This window comes from Rhinichthys klamathensis, unplaced genomic scaffold (genome assembly GCF_029890125.1).
Source record: "Rhinichthys klamathensis goyatoka isolate OS25496 unplaced genomic scaffold, OSU_Roscu_1.1 h1tg000616l_1, whole genome shotgun sequence".
NCBI lineage: Eukaryota > Metazoa > Chordata > Actinopteri > Cypriniformes > Leuciscidae > Rhinichthys > Rhinichthys klamathensis.
In genome coordinates, this window is record NW_026607068.1 from 442261 (window position 1) to 448869 (window position 6609).

Below are 6609 nucleotides of genomic sequence, written 5' to 3' on the forward strand. Positions count from 1 at the left end.
AACTTTAAATAGGGTACTATTTGAGTGAACAGCCATTTGGGTGTCCAAAACCATTGTGGACGTTAATGGGTGCACTTATTCAATCCCACTACTGGAACTGTGTTCTAGAAATACATTTGATATTGATATGAGGGTATATGTAGGCAGGTATTGATTCAGAGGCACAAGGTACTGTAAGTATTACATAAAACAATGCAACAATAATAAAACAATGCATTGACATTGACTTTTGATACTTAAGTACTTTTAAAAGCAAGTACTTTTGTACTTTACAAATCAGTCTTTACAACTTTTACTTGTAACAGAGTAATATTTGACCAGTAGTATCTGTACTTTCACTCAAGTAAGGAAGTTGTGTAGCCTACTCTGTCCACCTCTGCCCAGGAACAGTGAGCCGCTGAGCTGCTTTTGTCTATTTCCCCTTCCTACATGGCAGAGATGCAACCTTGTGTAACCTGCTAAAATGCTGGTTATTATGAGAGACTTTTGCCAGTATTTACAAAGACAAAAGAGAGCAGTTTCTCCGATCTGTACACTGTGAATACATTGTTAAACCTCTTAACAACACCAGCCTGCTTAAGAGGAACAATTTACAAGAGTTTAATTTCTATTGTTTATTTACAGAGGGCCTACTTGTTCATAGGTTATGCTTCAAAACTACATTGGGTTTTTTTTTTTTTTTTTTTGGTTTGGTTTGGGTTTTTTTTTAATGTCTCGAAGGCTACTTGGAATATTTTGTTAAACATTTCCTCTTATACGATGATAGAATTCACATTTGTGGCTGAACTGTTTCTTTTACATTATAATGTCATCTGATTTGTGTAGCAGTGACCCTACAGAGAAAATCAAGTAATTCTTGTTTACATGAGAAATGTTTTTGCAGTGCCAACATCTTGAACGATTGTACTTCCTGTAGAGAAGTTAGGAGCCATAATCTGTACTATTGAATAACGATCAGTTGGTAAAAGGGTTGTTTTTCCTGTCCAACACATTAAAGGTATTGTAGGTAGGAATTTTTTTTAAAACTTTTTGCCAAATTTGTTTAAACTTTCTATATATATCAATGCATAATTAAAATATAAGTACTCTGGAAAAGAGAGTATAAAAATCGAGTGTCTGTAGTCCTCTCAGGGCTCTAATAAACACAGCTACTTATCTCCATTCACTTCCACCCCCTCCATTCTGGGCTCCTTCCAAAACCACGCCCCCAAAACACATGAACGCGCGATGCCGACAGCTCACAGCTGGAGGACGCGCTTACCAGCGCCGAGCGGAGAGGAGCAGTGCATGTAGTGACATCATGTCAGACTCACATGTAATAAAATACCTAACTTTATCATTATGAATATAAACAACTAACATGGCTGTTAGTACTCACTATCAAGCTAGCATATCGATACTGGTAAAGTTTAAAATATATTGAGTTTGATTCGTTAACGAGCTAGTAACATAAAGCAAAGCTAAAAACAGGTTGCATTGATACACGTTTTCCCATTACAATCAGTTACACTGTGATGAAGGTGAATTTCGTGTAAGATTCATAACATATTCATAACATAGTGTTTTGCATGTAATTGTGTCTCTTACTAGTCTCTTACGGTACTGATCCACTTTTGCGACACGACTGAAGCGTGGTGTCGCACCCTCTCCACATTTGTAAGTTGATGCGCGTTCCTCAAGTTTACCGCTATGGGCGTGGTTTTGACCCAGCGGCCAGTCTAGAACAAAGGCCCCTCGAGAGACTACTTCTATTGGATAGACGCGTCGCGTTTGACGGATTCATTTGCATAAAGCTGGGCATCGGCCAGCTTTTTGACGCGCAGCATTTTTCCAAATGAAGCGCCGCCTTCCCGGGATGCTTTGCGGGCGCGTTAAAGTCGCGTGACGTAACCCATAGGAATAAAGTGGAGTGCGGCGCGACTGAAGTGTCGCACGGACAAGTGGATCAGTACCGTTAAAGGCCAATTTATACTTCTGCGTCGAGTGTACGCCGTAGTGTACGGCGTAGGCTGCGCACGTAGGCAACGCCGTCATGAGCATTTATACTTCTGCGTTTAGGTCTGCGTTGCTCTGCAGTACAGCGCCGAAACGCCAGTTGGCGGCGGAGGGTTTTAATGTTCCACTGTGTATAGATTCCTCGCGGCAAGAAGAAGAAGATTCCTCGCGGCTGTTTTGAGTTTAGGTTACTACAAGCAATGCCGACTGAAAGAGAGCAGATCATGTTGGAGTTGGAGCTTATAGAGGTGGAAAAGGTAAATTTTTAGTTTTTTTAACAGTTTCGCTGTACTTAGAATTTAAAAATGGCGGGCGGTGCAGAAGAACACGCCGGAAATGCATAGAAGGAAACGCGATGCTACCAAGCCGACCAATCACAGATCTTGCGGTCCGCGTCGTCGCGACGTGTAGTTACATTTTTGAGGAGGTGCGCGTCAGGTTACGGCGAAGGGTACAGCGTATGGTACGCGTCTGTGCGTATATGCTACGCCGTACCTACTGCGCGCACCCGACGCAGAAGTATAAATTGGCCTTGCCTTGTTTATACTCGACGCGTCCGCACGAGCGCGAGTCTCCGCTGACTGCGCGCGCACCTCTCCAAACGGACGAGGCGTTTATACTTGACGCGCTCGCCGTTGTGCTATTCTGTGAAACGACAGGGGGCGACTCGGAGTAATTCTCCTCTAAACCACCAGGAATCAGCAGTGAAGAAGTAGTTTGCCATTTATTAGTAGTTTATTAATTTCTGATTCATATAAAAAGAGTAATAAATGCAGTAGGTTTATTGCACTTTCACTGCATGTAAACTAGTAAACAACTGAAGCCTTATTGAAGAGTGTTTAAACCTTAACTTCATCAGCAGGGCTTAATTCTGCTATTGTAGGCTTATTTTGTAAATGTAAGCAGTTACTTTATACAAGTGCAAACTGGGTGCTTAATGTAAATGTGTTCCTATTCACAAAATGAGAGGCTTTTATGGTCGCCCATCAATACAAATGTCTCTGTGTATAGAAGGATCATAAACATGGTGGTACAGACCAGTGTTGGGGTAGTTACTCAAAAAAGGTAATTAGTTACTAGTTACTAGTTACTTCTGTAAATTGTAATGAGATTACTTTACTAGTTACTGCGTTTGAAAAGTAACTTCACTACTTATTACTTTACTTTCCCGTTTCTTAATTTATGGACAAATATCATAGCCCTATCATCACTTTGCCTGTCTACATAGTGTTTATTGTATAAATATATACAAAATGGCATGTAAAACCATATGAAAGAACAATATCCCTGTCTGCACAAGGAAATATATCTCACTGTAAAATCCACAAACAACAGGATAAAGGAGGCTATGATGCGGTCATTTTAAAATGGGGTCAACACACAAGTTTTAAAACACAGGCTTTGGGAAACATGAGAATAAACTCTTCTCCTGAGAACAAAACAAGCTTTTTATTCGACTCATGGCAATAAAAATAAAAAATGAAGTGGTCAATGAAAAATAATAAAATAAAGGTCACTTTTACATTTTTGATCTTAATTTAAAATGCATTTTTCTTGGCGATTCAATAGTCGGCAGGGGAAGCATTTCTCTACAATGAACCCTGCAACAAGCCTGTTCATTTTATTTTGTTTTGTGTTACCTGCTGTGCTCCAAGACTTGAGAAGAGTTTTTGTAACAGCGCGCGCGGCGCCGAATCCGAGGATGAACGACTTCAAGAAGCCGAATCTGCCCGAGCATGTAGCCTACGTCTCACCGTGACCGCATCGGCACACAGTTTGCGTGTCTAAATCAGTTGCTTATGTTTACAAAATGAGCCTACAATAGCATAATAAGCATTTTTAATAGAAAGATCCATGTTTTATCAAATGTCCACGAAACTTAATGAAATGTTTAGTGAAATTAGAAACCATTTAAGAGATCGTTGATTTAGTTCTATAGTCTACATACATGTTTTTATATCCACATTTTGTTCTAATGTCACAAGTAATAATCTCAGGGTTTACTGGATTTTACGTACACGATTCTTTTTGTAGTGTTATTGGTGGTGATGTAGCCTACTAAAATAAACATCGTCACGTGTGGACCTTTCTTCTTCTCACCGTTGATTCCTGATGGTTAAGAGGACAATTACTCGAGTCGCCCCGTCTCACAGAATAGTACAATGGCGAGCGCGTCGAGTATAAACGCCTCGTCCGTTTGGGGAGGTGCGCGTGCAGTCAGCGGAGACTCGCGCTGCAGAGACCCCCTGTCTCCGTCTCCGTCTCCATTTCCCTCTCTCCTTCGCACCGGCAGCTATGTCACTCAAATCGATCTCTATGGCAACGGTGCGCACGCACCACTAGACAGAACTTTACACACAAGCAAACACGGCTTGGGTAACGCAGGAAAGCGCGTTCCTATAGTATAGTAAAGTAGTGTAGTTACCGATATTTTTAGTGTAATGCGTTACTTTACTTCGTTACCCAAAAAAGTAATATCGTTACTGTAATCCGTTACTTTGTAACTCGTTACCCCCAACACTGGTACAGACATACCAGTTCGGCCAGATTCGGCTCGAAGTCGTTCATCTTCGGATGCGGCGCCGCGCGCCATGTTACAAAAAGTGCCGTGCACACCGCCAGGCGAAATGGGGTCTTGCGCACCCAACGCGCACGACCGCCCACACCGCAATGACGTCATTTTTGCCGCGCGCACTTCGCGCTCTTGCGGACGCGTCGAGTATAAACAAGGCTTTACCCTCCTCGAGTCAAACGAGTGCGCGCATGTAGCAGCGGGGGTGTTGCCATGGTTGCGAGAGAGTGACAGTCGCCTAAGCCAATCCATTGTTTCGTCCCGGAAGGAAATAATGAGCTGTGTTTAGTGCAGATTAAACGGTCTAGAGTCACTCGATTTTTATACTCTTTTTATCAGAGTACTTACATTTTAATTATGCATTGATATATATAGAAAGTTTAAACAGATTTGGGAAAAAGTTTTTTATAAAATTTCTACCTACAATACCTTTAAGTAATGTCATGAGTCAAATGTTAACACACTGGATTATGCTCTACTGCAGTCATTGTTAAATGATTGCTGTGCAATTACTGATATTTCAGATTGTATTTAATGAAACGAGACTGTATTTTTCCTATGTCTGTTGCACAGGAATGTTGGAAATAATTGGGATAATTTTACTCAATAATGTTGATTGCTCTTGTGTCGAATTCAGAGAAGTTTATAGTTTCTTTTATAATTGATCATTTGTGTTGGAAGTGACTTGTTTGTATGGAATATGTATTTGAGGAAAATAAAATCAGACTTTTTCTTCTTTGTAAGTCATGTTTTCTTTATAAGTGACCAATAAGACAGCTAGTATCCTTTATTGTGATCGTAATGACATGCGCTATTCGCATTCACCACTAGAGGGCGTGGGAACAGCAGCATTTTTCTTCTGTTCAATGGCTGACATTGAACCAGGGTTAAATGAATATAACACTATATTTTGAAATCTTTAGAAATTTTTTGTCTCGAGGCTGAAACTTTCCAGCTTCAAGAAAAAAAGAAACAACAAGAAAACTTCCATTCATGACTTATCAAGTCGACATTGCTGAAATGAACCCTTTATTGTGTCATTTAAAATCATCAATAAAAAAAAAATGCTTGACATCCATACAGTACATTAACTAAAGCACCACTAAGATGTTAATATACAAACCAAAGCCTTTTTAAAATCACTGTCAAGCATGTCATTTATAGCACCTGATGTGTTCAAAATACAAATGATTTTTAGCACCTGATTCCTTAGGCAACAATTGTGTTCCGTTTTACTTTTCCTCAGCTCCATTTCTTTAATTAATCATCTCAGAATAAATACATTCCTGAGATCCGGATTCTGTAGTCCAGACTGAAGCCGGATTAAGATACTAAACTAACAACCAGCTTGTATTGAAGACTCTTTTAAGTCATGTGTTGGGTAGAGATCTTTAACTTGTGGTTTCAGAACATTTAATCTTGCTCTCCCTCTCTATATTTCTATCATCTGAGTCTCTCTCAAGTGGATTATTGCTACTGAACTAGGAAAACCACATACATCCTGTTTAACGTCAACTAAAAGCCCCCCTCCTTCCAATAAACAGAGCCAGACACCAACACACACACACACACACACACACACACACACACTCAAATCTGACTTTCTCAGGGCTCTCTGCCCATTAAAAACTGGCAAATTACTTGTTTTTTATGGCGGTTTCTTGAAATACACTACCGTTCAAAAGTCTGGGCTCAGTAAGATTTTTGTTTGGTTGCACTTTATTTTACAGTACATGCCTAAGAAAGTAATATAAGGTAACTACATTGGTTACGGTTAGGTTTAGCATATTAGAATGATTTCTGAAAGATCATGTGACAATGAAGACTGGAGTAATGATGCTGAAAATACAGCTTTGATCATAGGAATAAATTCCAGTTTAAAATATATTAGAAAACAGTCATTTGAAATTGCAATAATATTTCATAATATGACCATTTTTGAGAACAAGAGACTTCTTTCATAAAAAGATCTAAAAAAAACCCAACCTCAAGCTTTTGAACAGTAGTGTATATTAGACAACCATCTACCAAACCCTAGCAAC